This window comes from Lithobates pipiens, unplaced genomic scaffold (genome assembly GCF_037356315.1).
Source record: "Lithobates pipiens isolate NorthernLeopardFrog02 unplaced genomic scaffold, aLitPip1_a1.2 Scaffold_22, whole genome shotgun sequence".
In the NCBI taxonomy this organism is placed as follows: domain Eukaryota; kingdom Metazoa; phylum Chordata; class Amphibia; order Anura; family Ranidae; genus Lithobates; species Lithobates pipiens.
The window spans coordinates 299,874,692-299,890,610 of record NW_027507784.1 but is presented as its reverse complement, the minus strand read 5'-3'; the positions used below and the strand labels follow the sequence as shown (position 1 = coordinate 299,890,610).

General features: G+C 44.0%; 1 protein-coding gene across 1 annotated transcript in view; it reads right to left on the bottom strand.

Moving 5' to 3' along the window:
- The window catches only part of TEDC2 (tubulin epsilon and delta complex 2), a 96,300-nt gene that overhangs the window by 57,671 nt on the left and 22,710 nt on the right, over positions 1–15,919 (bottom strand). The gene's annotated exons all lie outside the window — the stretch shown is intronic.

Here is a 15,919-nt window from a genome sequence, read left to right as displayed (position 1 = left end):
AAAGTCTACACACCCCTAGGTGAAAATGTCAGATTTCTGTAAAAAATAAATAAAAAATATGAGACAAAAAGGTAAATTATTTCAGAATTTTTCCTCATTTAAAATGTGACCTATAAACTGTACAACTCAATTGAAAAACAAACTGAAACCTTTTGGGGGGTGGTTGCATAAGTGTGCACACCCTCTTACAACAGGGGATATAGCTGTGTTCAGAATTAAACACTCACATTCAAACGCATGTTAAATACGGAGTTCCACCCAGAAATTGAACTTCCACGGATCCAGGTATCTGCTCCCACTTCCGGGGAAGATCGCCGCAATCTTGTGCGGCAAACTACATAATATCCGCCCCCCGCGCTGCCTTCTCGGAGACACACAGGTCCCAGAAGACACCAGCGACCATTCAAAAAGCACAGCGCGACTCACGCAAACGCAGTAGGAAACAGGCTGTGAAGCCGTGAGGCTTCACTTTAGGTTTCCCTTACTAAGGATGCCGGTGCCCGCACCCAGAGCCGAGGGATGGGTCAGCTTTGGGTGCCAACATCGCAGGCTCCCTGGAGAGGCAAGTGTCCATATATTAAAAGTCAGAAGCTGCTGTCTCATTTGCAGAGGTGAGGAGCATCTTAAAGACTCTCGTGATTAAGGAGAAGATGTCTAGTATCCTCCACGACTCCCATGCCAAAATTCTTAAGGTGTGGAGGCCGTGGTGGTCTTACGCGCTTCCAACTTTGCATCCGACCAGTCTAAGCCTCGCTAACTGATCTTCTCTTTCCCACTTCCTTTTCCCTTTCCCCATCTTTCCTTCGCTTCCCCTATTTCCCTCCTCTGCCAGCTGGACTATCCCCCCCCCCCCCCTTTTTTTTTCTCCTTTTTTGTGTTTTGTCCTTTCTCCCTCCCGTTTGTTTGCAAGAGTTCAGTCCAAGCTTTGCTTTTCAAAATTTTGTGGTCACACCCCAACCCCTGAGCAATTTAGCTCAGCCACCTTAAGTTGACCCCCAGTCTCGACCGGAAGGTTATGGTTGTTCGACAGTTCATTCTACAAAGCATTTTTTCAATGTGTAACCTTAAGTTGTACAATGATACACTTACTGCTCATATCCCCTTAGCCGTTTTTTGCTTTTGATATATTTTAATAAAAAAAATTGTACCAGAAAATTCAGCAGCTGAAGAATTTGTAGCTGCTGACTTTTTTTTTTTTTTTTACAGTCACACCTGCCATCATTTAAAGTGCCTCAGATTAACCCCAAATAAAGTTCAGCTGTTCTAGTAGGTCTTTCCTGACATTTTCTTAGTCGTATCCTACAGCAAAAGCCATGGTCCGCAGAGAGCTTCCAAAGCATCAGAAGGATCTCATTGGAAAAAGGCATCAGTCAGGAGAAGGATACAAATTTTTTTCAAAGGCATTAGATATACCATGGAACACAGTGAAGACAGTCATCCTCAAGTGGAGAAAATATGGCACAACAGTCACATTACCAAGAACTCCAAAACTGATGAAAAGACGAAGAGAAAACTGGTCAGGGAGGCTGCCAAGAGGACTACAGCAACATTGAAGGAGCTGCAGGAATATCTGGGATGTACTGGCACTGTGGTACGCTGACAACACTCTCCTGTATTCTTCATATGTCTGAGCTATGGGGTAAAGTGGCAAGAGGGAAGCCTTCTCTTACCAAGAAAAACATCCATACCTGGCTAAATTTAGAAAAAACACATCTTAAGTCTCCCAAAAGCATGTGGGAAAACTGGAGTTAGTACTTACCGGTAACTCCTTTTCCGGTGGTCTTCCAGGACAGCCCTTGAGAGATGGAGCTCCTCCCATCGACACAGGAAACACATTGCCACAGTTCAAAAGGCGGTCCCTCAGGTCCCTGGTCAGTCATTCACCAAGAACCGAAGGATGGAACTGAAAAACATATAAACCATAACAGGTAATAACATTAGTACATCACTACAATCAAATAAAGGGTGGGATCGTGCTGTCCTGGAAGACCACCGGAAAAGGAGTTACCGGTAAGTACTAACTCCAGTTTTCCCAAGTGTTCTTCCAGGACAGCCCTTGAGAGGATCCCCAAGTACTTACCAGATTAGGGGGGGACCACGGCCTGGAGGACTTTCCTCCCAAAGGCCTGATCCTGACTAGACATTAAGTCCAGTCGGTAATGCCTTGTAAAGGTGGAAAAGCTTGACCATGTGGCTGCTTTACATACCTGCTCCGGGGTGGCACCAGCTCTTTCTGCCCAGGATGCAGACAACGCTCTTGTTGAGTGAGCTTTAACACCCTCAGGAGGATCTCTATTCAAGGCCTTATACCCCTCTGCTATAGCTAGCCTAATCCATCTAGCTATGGTTACTTTTGAAGCTTTCTGTCCCCTACGCTGTCTGGAAAAAAGGACAAAAAGGGAGTCTGAGATTCTGAATGGATTTGTTATTTTAAGATATTCTAGAATACACCTCCTCACATCCAATAAATGAAAACGTTCCTCTTTCTCATTTGCTGCATTTTGACAAAATGAAGGGAGGACAATATCTTGGGACCTATGGAAGCTAGATGCTACCTTTGGTAAGAACCCAGGGTCTGTCTTTAGAATGACTCTGTCTTCTAGGATCTGTAGGAATGGTTCCCTGATGGAAAGTGCTTGGATTTCACTGACCCTACGGGCTGAAGTGATTGCCACCAGGAGAACTGTCTTAAAGGTAAGCCTTAGGGAGGCCTCTGAGATGGGCTCAAAGGGTGACCCCAAGAAAGCTTTTAGCACAACTGCTAAATCCCAGGATGGGACTTTTGTGATTCTGACTGGCTTGCGTCTAGCGACTGCCTTACAGAATCTAGCGACAAAAGGATTTTCCTGTAAGCGTTCATCTAGGTATACACTTAAGGCAGCTATCTGTACTTTAATAGTACTTAGGGTTAAACCCTTGTTTACACCTTCCTGTAAAAACTGTAGAATATTAGCCGTATTTATGTCCCGGCCATTCAGCCAGCTATTGAATTTTTTCCAGACTTTTTTGTAAATAGCTCTCGTGACTGGTTTGCGACTCTGTAGTAAGGTCGCAATTACCTCGTCTGACAGGCCCTTACTCCTTAAGATTTCCTCCTCAGTAACCACGCTGACAGCTTCAGTGTGGCGACCTGCGGATGGTAAAGAGGTCCCTGCGACAGGAGGTCCTGTCTGTAGGGAAGTCTTAGAGGCGGACAGTCTGTCAATTGTAGCAACGTTGTGAACCACGGTCTCCTGGGCCAAAAAGGTGCTACTAGAATCAAACAGGTTTTTTCCTTGAGGAATCTTGCTAGGACCCTCGGAATGAGATGAAGAGGGGGAAATGCATACGCCAGACTGAAAGTCCATGGAGTTTGCAAGGCATCTACCGCCAGGGGTTGATCTCCTGGGTTTAGCGAGAAAAAATTGGGAACCTTTGCATTTGTCTTGCTCGCAAAAAGGTCTACCTCTGGTTCTCCCCAGTGAGCTGTTATGAGATTGAATGCCTCTGGGTGTAAGGACCATTCTTGGTTCGAAATCTTCTGTCGACTCAAGAAGTCCGCCTTGTTGTTCAGCTCCCCTTTCAGGTGAACTGCAGAAATGGATTCCAGATTGGCTTCTGCCCACTGGAGAATGCGTCTGGCTACCAACATCAAACGAGGACTTCTGGTTCCTCCTTGTTTGTTTATGTATGCTACAGCCGTCGTATTGTCTGAACGGACTTGTAGATGGTGACCCTGTATTGCGGGGTGGAAAGCTAGAACAGCTCTCAGGATTGCTGTTAGTTCTTTCCAATTGGAAGAGAAACATTTCTCCTCCGGGGTCCACTTGTCCTGGACCCAGCTTGAGCCTAGGTGGGCTCCCCAGCCCCAACTGCTCGCATCCGTTGTTAGTGTTGAAGTGATAGGAAGGACCCAATGAACCCCTTTGTTTAGGTTCTCCCTGTCCTTCCACCACCAGAGGGAGCGTTTTACCCTTGAGGGGATCGATACCTCCTCCTCCAGATCTCTGCCTTTTAATTGTTCTAATAGAAAACCCTGAAGTTCTCTTTGATGGAACCTGGCCCATTGTACGGCTGGAATGGCTGCCGTCATAAGACCTAAGACCGACATTACTTCCCTCACCGTACACTTGGGGCTGCATTGAAGAAAAGATATTCTCTGCCACAGATTCAAAATCTTTTCTTCCGGCAGTATAATTTTCTGATCTACAGACTTGATCCAGTACCCCAGATACAGGATCTCCTGTGTTGGGGTTGTCTTGGATTTCTCCTGACTGACAATCCACCCTAATCGACTCAGACTGAGTTGAGTCAATTCTAGGTCCTGAGAAAGACGACTCTCTGAGTGGGCTGTTAGGAGCAGATCGTCTAGGTAGGGGATAATTGAGACTGATTGAAGCCTCAGAGGAACTAAAGCCTCTCCGAGAACCTTGGTAAAGATTCTCGGAGAGGATGATAGACCGAAGGGAAGTGCTCTGCACTGAAAGTGGTAAACCTTTGTGTCTATCTGCACTGCCATCCGAAGGAATTTCTGGCATTCCTCCCTTATTGGAATGTGCAGATAAGCATCCCTTAGGTCCAGGGTTGCCATAAATGTCTCTTTCTGCAGGAGATTCTTTATGGAATAAATGGACTCCATCCGAAATCTCTTGTAACGGATGGAGCGATTCAGTGGACGGAGGTTCATAATTAGTCTGAATCTCCCTGACGGTTTTCTTACCACAAAGATGTGCGAGTAAAAACCGTCCCCTTGTTCCTGAATAGGGACTGGTGTCAATACTTCTTGATCTACCATTTCCCCTATTAGTAAAGGTAAGGCCCTGGCCTTTTCTGAGTGACTTGGAAGCTTTGTCACCAGAAACTTGGAAGGAGGGTTGCTGTGAAATTCCAGCGCATGACCCCTTTTTATTATGTTTAAGACAAACTCGTTCGAGGTTGTCTCTTCCCATTGAGGAAGAAATTTGCTTAATCTTCCTCCCACAGGAACCCTGACGTCACTGGGGTTTGGGATTGTTAGGAATTTCCCTTGTGATCAGTAAAAACTCCGGGTAGTCTGAGAAGCAGGAAAATTTATTTCTGATGTGGCCCACAACAGAGAGACATGCTTACAGGACGAAAGCTGAAGAAAAATGTCTCCCAAAAGACTGTGTCCCGCCTTCACATAACCCATAAGAATAACATCTCTATGCTTCTATTGGCTGAGGAAAACATAAATTAAGTTGTCATGGTACGACCTAGTACCTTTATTCAATGAGCTCATGTTTTCCTGTACATTCTTAGGCTATCATATTTAGTTAAATCTAATGATTCTACAACTTACTATGGAGTTAATTAGGACAAAACAATACAATGAGTTAATACAATAATGTGCTCAGAAGTAAGTTTTTTAACAAATCAGTCTCAGGACTATTGTTTTTCTAATAGTCACACAATAAACATTTAAAACTTTTCTAACATTCCCTCCTCTTTGTGTGACTATTTTATCTCAACACATTTCGATGATAGTCCCTGTGTTATACACTTTCGGACTGTATGTCATTAAGTTGAGCTTCAATGTCCACATAGGTATCCTCAGAGGTAGAGAGGGTTTGATACATTGTTCTTGAGACTGCAGTTTCAATGAGTTTTTGTGAAAGTCCTCGAATACAGGGAATGCAGCAGCATCCGCAAGTGACCAAAACGGCCAAAGCCACAGCGATTGAGATCAAACATGATGTGATAAATCCAGTCCATTTACCGAACCATCCTTCAAGCCAAGTTGTGAATGGATCATTAATACCTGAGTTTTCCGCCAATTCATTCGATAGCGCAGTCAGTCCTTCCAAGGCTCTGGTCACGGTCCCTCCAGGAGCTGTATTGTTGGGGATAAATGTACAACACATGCTACCAAACATTTTGCATACCCCTCCTCTTTCAGCTAAGACCATATCTAAAGCCATTCGGTTCTGCCAGGCCATTAGAGATGTGGGGGCCAACTGTTCTGCTAGGCCCTTCACAGCATCCCTAGTATAGTTTACAAATCGTTGTTGGTTATAATATATATATAATTAATCCAGTCAACATTTTTATTTATAGTCACCCACCAGAGAAGAGACTCAAACCCAGCTGTCACCTGATTCCTGGCTTTAAACTCGTCCGGCACCCCGCGAGGAACCCCAATCTCATCTATGTAGATCTGAGAGTCAAATGACCCCAAGGGAGAGGTGTCCCTACGATACTGTCGGTGACTCTTAGTCCACGGGTATTCTGACAGGATTCTCAGGGGCATAGCCAGCTGGACCATAGCGCAATCCCCTTGGGCATTGGCTGGTAGTCTAGCTCGCAGTTTCTTATCCCCACACATCCACCAGACATCAGCTCTCTGAATGTCATGTTCAACCCAGTCACCGTTGTCCGTGTTAATCCTCTCCACACAGTAGTCATCGGGAAGTGACCCAAGATCCACCGCGCTACGGTTCCCTGGGAGTGCAAAACAAGTAAAGTTGCCCGGATAAGCGGTAACCGCTGGAGGTATCTGAGGTCTCTGTACTGGGGGAAACAACAAACTCAATGTGTGACAAGTAGAATTTGCTTCAGGTTTATAGCTCTTATTATACAATTGCAACATACATTTTAAACCTTCTGGATCTGTATTGTGATCTAGAGGAAAAGGAACTGTTGCTAAATGTGGTCTGGCTCCGGCACAAACTAAACAGTTTTCCTTTTTCAGAGTTCTAACCGTGTACCTCAACCATTCTAACCACTCATTTTTTTCTTGGTAGCCCGTCTCCAAAGCTATGGCATCTTCTATTGTTAGGTTAGTGAATCTTATAGTTTTACTCAGAACTTCTATTTTAGTATGGCCTTCTTCTTTCCCTTCTGAGTCTACTTTTCCCTGTTGTTTAATTTTATTAGGTGGTAATACCTCAAGGAAAAATGTTCCTGAGGGGTCAGTTCCTGACACCCATGCTCCCATGGAATACAACCGCTGATCTTCCTTCCTCGGCTCCGTTAATGTTATTAATAGTTGGTTACAGTTCTTACTATTTGTGCAGGGGGAGTTGGCCGCTTTTGTGATTATGAGTCTCTCCTTTATACCACTCTTTTTAGCACCTGGTTGATTATACCCCCAATCTTGATGCGCTGTAGTCCATAGGGCCTGATCCCATGCTTGACATCCTGCCTTATTCCAGAGCCAGCAGATATATTTATCTGCCCATAGAAGTCCTCTAGCCCCAGTTGTATCCCCACAATCTGCAATCTGACAGAAGTCTACCAGTATAGTGCTAGTTATTCCCTCTATAAAGGTTAGATTTAATGCTTTTCCTGTTCTTTCCCAATCCAAAGGTTCCTCTACTCTTCCATAGCGCCTACCCCCTCTTATGGATGCCTCTCCTAGAGTCACCAGTAACCCAAGGATAATTACTGTCCCTTTCATCCTAACCAGCTACAGAGTTCCAGCGGATAGGATAGGGGAGTTGGAAGGGGAGGGAGACTTCACCGGTTTGAGACAAGTCCCACCTTGTGTGAGACCTCCCTTTGTAGCCGGACTTTCTGGACCTCTTGTAGCCAACTGGCCCTACTCTGCCTGTAAAACCTTCTTACAATGGGACTGGTGAATCCAGGTAGACCTCTCTGCTATCCTTATAGCCGTGGGAGTGATGAGAAGAACTTGATACGGTCCCTCCCACTTAGGTGAGTGCCAATGCTTTCTCTTTATTATTTTTACCAGGACCCAGTCTCCAATATGGATTTTCTCTTCTCCTTGGATTGGACCTTCTGGAATAGAACAGACTTCATTAATTTGCTTCTGTTTCAACAGATTAGACATATATTCTGATAGAGTACGTTCAGATTCTTCAGCTGGTGTTTCATTTGGCAATAAGGGTATTTTATATGGCCTTCCATATATTATTTCAAATGGGCTCAAACCTTCTTTTGTGGGTGTAATATGCATACTAGTTACCGCCAATGGTAAGCAGTACATCCAATTTTTACCAGTTTCTTCCATAGCTTTTCTCAGCTTATTTTTTAAAATTCCATTGTGTCTCTCCACCAATCCAGCTGATTGGGGGTGGTAGGCGCAATGGTTTTTTATTTGGATACCCATCACTTCTGTCAAATGTTGTATAGTTTTATTTACAAAATGGGGTCCATTATCACTGTAAATCCTTTCAGGGATTCCAAATCTAGGAATAATATCTCTTAGTAATGCTTTGGCTACAGTCTGTGCATCTGCACTTCCTGTCGGGAATATCTCCACCCATTTTGTCAGGGCGTCTATAATTACCAAACAATATTTCTTCCCTTCACATTTGTCTAATTCAATAAAATCCATGCAAATGTGTTGGAATGGATATTGCGGTGTAGGGAACTTCCCTTTCTGTGGTCTTATACCTCCCTGAGCATTGTGTCTTGCACATATAAGACATTGAGAGCAAAAAGTTTTTGAGTAGTTTGTGAATCCATAGGCTGTACATACTTTATTTAACATCTCAGTCATCCCCCTGTTTGACACATGCGTTACTCCATGTGTCAATACTGCTGCATACCTAAATAAAGATTTTGGTAATACCGGTTTCCCTTCAGGTGATGTGTAAATGTCATCAATTATTGTGCAACCCTTTGTTTTCCAATATTGTTTTTCCCCAGGGGGGGCATTTTGCTGCATATCAGTAAGGACTGTATGATCTATCACTATGATTTCCTGTTCTGTCATTATTTTATGTGTTTCTTGTGCCGCTATTTTGGCAGCTTCATCTGCCCTTTTATTTCCCTTTGAGATGGGGTCCGTATATTTTGTATGTGCTTGACATTTACAGATTGCAAGCTTTTTTGGTAACTGTATTGCATCTAGGAGTTCTAAAATGAAGTCCGTATGTGAAATTGGTTTACCACTGGAGGTGACCATCCCCCTGTTTTTCCATTGTTGTGCGAAAACATGCACTGTTGAAAAGGCATATTGACTGTCAGTGTATATGGTTACAGATTTTCCTTCTGACAGTATACATGCTCTTGTCAATGCTACAAGTTCTGCAACTTGTGCTGAATAATGTTTTGGTAGTGGCCCCGCTTCCAAAATCTCATCCTGTGTCACTACTGCATATCCTGTTGCATTTGTGCCATCTGGATTTTTCTTACTAGAACCATCAACAAAAAGTATCATGTCAGGGTTAGATAATGGTACATCTTTCAGATCACTTCGTGGCAGTACCTTTTCAGCGATGGCAACAGTGCAGTCATGTTTATACCCGTCAGTAGGAAGTGGTAGTAGCGTGGATGGGTTTAATGTAGTACACCTCTGTATTGTTAAGTGAGGTTGTGTCAAGAGTATTGTCATACAGGAAAGGTGTCGTGCTGGGCTCAAATGTGATATCTTTTGCTGTAACAGGATAACAGACACTGCATGTGGTACCTTGAGAGTCAGTGTGTGATACAGCACTATAGATGCTGAGGCCTTGACTGCTTCAGCTGCAGCAACCACTGCCTGTACACAGGGTGGAAGTGCTCTAGTTACACTGTCTAACTTTGTAGAGTAGTAGGCAATCGGCCTCTGGTGGCCACCATGTGACTGTGTGAGTACTGATGTCATGTGACCTTCCCTTGAGTCCACTGTTTGTTCAAAAGGTTTGTCATAATTTGGTAAGGCTAACACTGATGAGCTAGAAAGGACTTGTTTTATGTCAGTAAAAGCAGTCTCTGTTTCCTCACTCCATTTTATAGCATCCTGGGGGGCCATCGGGCTCCCGTATATTGCCTGTAGCAATGGGGCCGTCAGTATTGAATACCCAGGAATCCAGGCTCTACAGAAATTTGTCATACCCAGAAAGGACATCATTTGTTTCTTTGTCTTTGGTTTTGGCAGCTGGAGGAGTGCTCGTATTCTCTCCTCATCCAGGTGCCGACCTTCTTTTGAGATGTTGTACCCCAAGTATTTGACCTGCTGTTGCCACAACTGAAGTTTAGCTCTATTTACCTTATGCCCTTGATCATGGAGAAAATATAACAGAGCCATTGTATCAGCCCTACAAACCTCTTCTGTGGAAGACGCCACTAAGATATCGTCTACATAGAGGAGGAGCTGGCTTCCCCCTGGGGGTATAAACTGAGCCAAGTTTGAGGACATTGCTTGTGAAAAGATGGTAGGGGACTCACAATAGCCCTGGGGCAATCTGGTGAAGGTGTACCTTTTTCCCCTGTAGGAGAAGGCAAACCAAAATTGATGGTCGGGGTGCACCGGAATACTAAAGAAGGCATTACTTATATCAATCACAGAAAAGAATTCATTCCCTGGATCTAGATCATTCAGTAATGTGTGTGGATCTGGTACCACAGGAGCTCTTGGTATAACTGCCTGGTTAACAGCTTGGAGATCTTGTATCATTCTCCAGCCTGTAGAAGGCGGAGCCTTCTTAACAGGGAAAAGAGGAGTATTGCAAGGGCTGTCAGGACATGGAATAATCACCCCAGTTTTTAAAAGTTCATCTACTACAGGGGCTATACCCTCCTCTGCTTCCTTCTTAAGGGGGTATTGTCTAAGGTGGGGTCTGTAGTGTGATTTTGGAGTGATGGTTACTGGTTGGACTCCTTTTATGAGTCCTACATCTGCTGGACCTCTAGTCCACAGTGTCTCTGGAAGCCCATCTAACAGATGATCCTCTTGTGCCAAGTATCATTCAGTTCCTGCAGCCCACATGTGTGCTGAGGGTGTTGTAATGATTTCGTGTCCCAAGGGTTTGTGACAGAAATAACCTGTCGACTTACTTTTGTATAAATCAGGTAGGCCCACAGGAGCCCAATCTCTTAGGTCTTGACATTCCTTCACAAACTCTCCTACATCTTTCCAATCTCGGCTTTTAGGTTTAGCTAAGGATAGATGTGGGGCAATTTCCCTAAACAGAACCTGTTCTTCGGGGGGTATACAACATGCTGATACACAGAATCCCTCAACACTCCAGTAAACATTGGTTAATTGCAGGGTAATTTCCTTCTTTAAGAAAAATCTGGAGGCATAATACCTATCAGGCCCTGGTGTTCTCTTAAAATACATTGTGCAGTGAACTCTATTTGGTGTCTGTAAATCCACTGTCCTCCCTTCCATCACAGTTTCAGCATAATTAATCATTTTGTCAACAGTATCAACTGTCTCCTTGTCTTTCATATACACATCTAAGGAGTAATAGTAGTGTGTATCTTCTATTGGGTTAATGGGTCCCTGTCCTACCTGGACTGCAAACCCATTATTTTGTGCACTGACTGACATGCACATGGCTGACATTAGGTCTCTACCCAAGAGATTCACAGGGCAGACAGTAGATAAGATCACTCTGGTTGTGATTTTAACCCCTGTCTCTGGTTCCTCAATGGTGACATACTCAGACAGTAATTCCCTCACCAATTTTCCACTTACTCCTTGTACCAAAATAGATTTTGTAGATTTATCAATATGGGGCGCATCTGCAGGGTGAATTAAGGTCCTAGAGGCGCCAGAATCCACTAAAAACTGTACACATTTTCTCTCTACCATTAACTCGACCTGTGGTAAGCTTTCAACATACCCTATCTTTTCCAGGTGGCTCACACATACTGTTTCTAGTCAATCCGATTTGTGAGGGCCTGGCCCCTCAGGGCAGTCCCTAGCCAAATGTCCCTTTTTTCCACAATCCCAACATTCCCTTCTTTCCACCCATTCTTTATTCCTCCATTGTCCTCTACCCCTTCCTCTTCCTCTAAAACTGTTCCTTCCTCTAAAACCACCTGTACCTCTCCCTCTATGAGACCCCTCTTGTTCTGCCTCAGCAGTGTACTCTTCTGCATCCTCCTCTCCTTCATCACCTTGCATAAAAACCTTTACTTTCACATTCTTTTTTGCTTTTGCTTTCAAATACTTCTCAGAATGCTTAGCATATTGTAAAACATCTAAAACTGATGCAGTTCGGTAAGTAACCATGTTTTTAACAATGTAATCCTTATGATCCTGTTTCAATCCATTTAAAAAAGCAATCTTTAGCTGTTGCTGATATGCACTATTCACATCTTCAGCTTCGGGGAGCCCGGAGAACACTCTAAAAATCTCTCGTAATTTATTTAGGTAATCACTGACACTTTCTTTATCTTCTTGTACTGTCATATTTATTTTTTGCCAATCAGTCCGTTGTACCCATCTAAGCTGGCATCTGTTCAGTAGGGCAGTCAACCTGTTTCCTAAGTCTGGGCTTTCTGGAGGCAATGGATCCCCCCGTCCATGTGCATTTGCTGGGGCGCAGGGGTCCCAATCCCCCTTTACCGAAGCCCAATCTGATCCTAATACTCTCCTCAGGGCTCTCTCTACTTCCACCCCATTCAATTTATAACTGTTCCGTAATCCCTCTATGTGTTCAATGAATTCAGCTGGACCTAATTTTGGATGTTTTATGTGTTCTGTAGCCTTTTGTATATCACTGTCAGTCCATGGTCGAAAAACAGTCATAGTCAAGGGATATGGCTGGCCCAGTGCATCATTCTGTCCTCCCCTTGGGTTTGGGACCTCTATCAAGGGGTATTCCTCACCGTCCTCCACACCATACCTAATAGGAGGTTTACTTAGTCTCTTGGCTCCTGCTGGGGCACCCAGTGCATGAGTTATGGCGTCAGTTAATGTTTCAAGGATCGATCTGTTCATCTCCAGGACTGAACTACTGTCTGGAGAGATTGAGGAAGTGGAGGTGGGGTTTTGTTCAGAGGCGGTTCCTTTGACAGGGGTGGATGTCACAGGGAAGGTGTTACCCTGGGCAGTTACTTGCACCTGAGGGGGAGGACCATTATAGGGAGGTGGTCTCTGGGTATAACAGATGAGATCATCCTCTTTGTCCACTAGGGGCAATTGGGCTTGGCATTTTTCCTTTGTTCTTTTCCCTTCTACCCTAATTTTAGCATGCTGAAGCCAATACTCAGCCATTTTTAACCCATACTTTTTTCGATCTTTAGGTCCTAACAACTTCAGCTTATCCACCAACTCCTGACACCCTTTCACAGTTAATTTACCATTAAATCCAAACTTCCTCTCCCACTTAGCACAGTATTGAACAGACTTTGGGTCATTGCTATGCATAAATTTCTTATCACCTTCTAATGGCAACGCAGGGACACAGCAACATAAACAAGCACAAGATATTCTCTTACAAAGGTTACTCCCCATTGTCAGTGTCTGTCTGGTCTCTCATTAACCTATAAAACACTGGAATAGTGACTCTCGGTTCACGGTAACAAAAGGAATATAAGAAGAATATAAACATCAACCCTCCCCACACTATAGGGAGAATTAGAAAATAATTAAAACGTATCTCAGCAGTACTGTTATTCAATGAGCTTGCAACATCAACAGAAAAGTTAAACATGAGAAAAAAGAAAGTTAACACACTGAGAAAGGAGAAAAAAAAAATATTAGCCTTGCGATCTTTAGATCACTTAACTAAACAGCGCTTAAAATAAACAGTCAGGCATTTAACCTCTGACATTCGGTATACCACAAATCTTTTTGTTATCTGTCCGGACAGCGGGCGACGTAATTTTTTACCTTAGACAACGTCCCCAAGTGTCTCTGTCTACGAGCACTGGATCATCTAGATATTATACGATCAATACCAATGTCGGCAATTACAACACATTAAACCAGAAGCAAAGAGAGAAGAAAAGACTCTTAGAAAGAATTAAGAATAATTTAAATTATCTTACCTCTCAAACACCTGGACTGGATCACACAAGGTTCGGAAACAGACAGTGGAATCCAGATCTTTCTTACCCCTGCCCCTTTTTCACCAAATAACATTGATTGGGGGGGACTTATAAATCGGTCGGTGAGCTTCAAAGTCCAATACTCACCGAAGTGTTGTAGGGGCAGTCTGATCTGAAAACCAGCGTGTTGCTCCTGGCTCGAAAGACCAAAAATGTTAGGAATTTCCCTTGTGATCAGTAAAAACTCCGGGTAGTCTGAGAAGCAGGAAAATTTATTTCTGATGTGGCCCACAACAGAGAGACATGCTTACAGGACGAAAGCTGAAGAAAAATGTCTCCCAAAAGACTGTGTCCCGCCTTCACATAACCCATAAGAATAACATCTCTATGCTTCTATTGGCTGAGGAAAACATAAATTAAGTTGTCATGGTACGACCTAGTACCTTTATTCAATGAGCTCATGTTTTCCTGTACATTCTTAGGCTATCATATTTAGTTAAATCTAATGATTCTACAACTTACTATGGAGTTAATTAGGACAAAACAATACAATGAGTTAATACAATAATGTGCTCAGAAGTAAGTTTTTTAACAAATCAGTCTCAGGACTATTGTTTTTCTAATAGTCACACAATAAACATTTAAAACTTTTCTAACAGGGATCCTGATTGGGGCGGCTAAACAGTATGCCCCCTTTTCCTTTCCCTTTATGTCCCGACCAATGTTTTTTGGGGGTTGAACTCTTCTCTGATTTAGAGGGTTCCTTAAAGGGACGAAAAAATTTTCTTTGAAAATTTTTCTTTTTTGCAGGAAAGGTTTTCTTTTTGTCCGCCGTCCTTTCTAAGGCGGAGTCTAATTCAGGCCCGAAGACTAAGTCTCCTATAAAAGGGACGCTGCACAGGCGGGTTTTAGACGCCGTGTCTCCCCCCCAGGTTTTCATCCATACTGACCTCCTTGCTGCCACTGAAAGTGCTGCAGATTTAGCCGTAAATTTAACGGAGTCCGTGGAGGCGTCAGAGATGAAACTGGTGGCCTTAAAAAGCATAGGGAAGGATTTCAAAAGCTCCCCCCTAGGAGTGCCTGCCTTTAAGTGTTCTTGTAGTTGCGATAACCAGAACTCCAGGTTTCTAGCTACACAGGAAGTGGCTAGAGCTGGTTTTAAGCCTGCCATAGAGGCATCCCAGGCCCTCTTTAAGACAATGTCTGTTCTCCTGTCCATGGGATCTTTCAGGTGGCCCATATCCTCAAAGGCCAGATCAGCCTGCTTTGAGATTTTGGACAGAGGGGCGTCTAGTTTTGGATTTTTATTCCAGACCGCCTCTGGGCTCTCATCAAAAGGGAACCTTCTCTTAAGGGATTTAGGAAAGAAAACCTTCTTGTCTGGTTCAGACCACTCCTTAAGGACAAGGTCAGAAAGCACCTTATGTATAGGAAAAACCCTTGCTTTCTTTTTCCCCAGAGCCTCATACATTTGATCATGTCTGGATAACTGAGTTTCTTCCTCCTCAATTTCCAGCGTATCATAGATAGCCCCCATTAGCTCATCTACTTCCTCGAGAGATAATCTATATTTTGAGGCTTTAGATGCTGCTTGATCCTCTTCCTGACCCGAGTCAGTGTCAGAGGATTCGGGGCTAATCAACGTGGGGCTAGGCTCCCTGACCATACGGGGCTCCCCTGAGCTGGGTGTTGTAAGGCATGGGGAGGATGAGATTATAGTTGTTTTACTCGTGGAGGCAGCTGCAGCTGATCCCACGTCAGTGATTAACTCCCGGAGGGACTTAAAGGTCGACGCCATTTCCTCTTTAAAGGAGCCCAAAAACTTTGCTAAAGGGGAATCTGCCTCAGATTTAAGCAAGCTTGCAATGCATTGCTTGCATAGGGCTTTGTTAGAGCCAGAGGACAACCTATTCCCACAATTAGGACACTTTTTGCGGCCTGTCTTGTCTTCCCTTGGCATCTCTTTAGCCTGAAAATAAGAAGACAAAGGATTTCTTAGCGTCAGCACCATGTCCCTCTTAGAATCACCACTAACAAACAACCTCACTGTGAGTAAACCGCCACCGTGGGGTACTACAGGGCCCAGCCTACAAACACCACCACTCCACCAGAGTAATAGCATGCCCAGCAGCCTACCTGGGTTTGGCTGGTGCCTGTCTCCGCCGGAGTATCCTGGGGAATAGCCTCCATGGTCCCCCTCTGACGCTCCGAATCCCGCCGCTAATCCGGTATAGCTGGACGCTGGTCG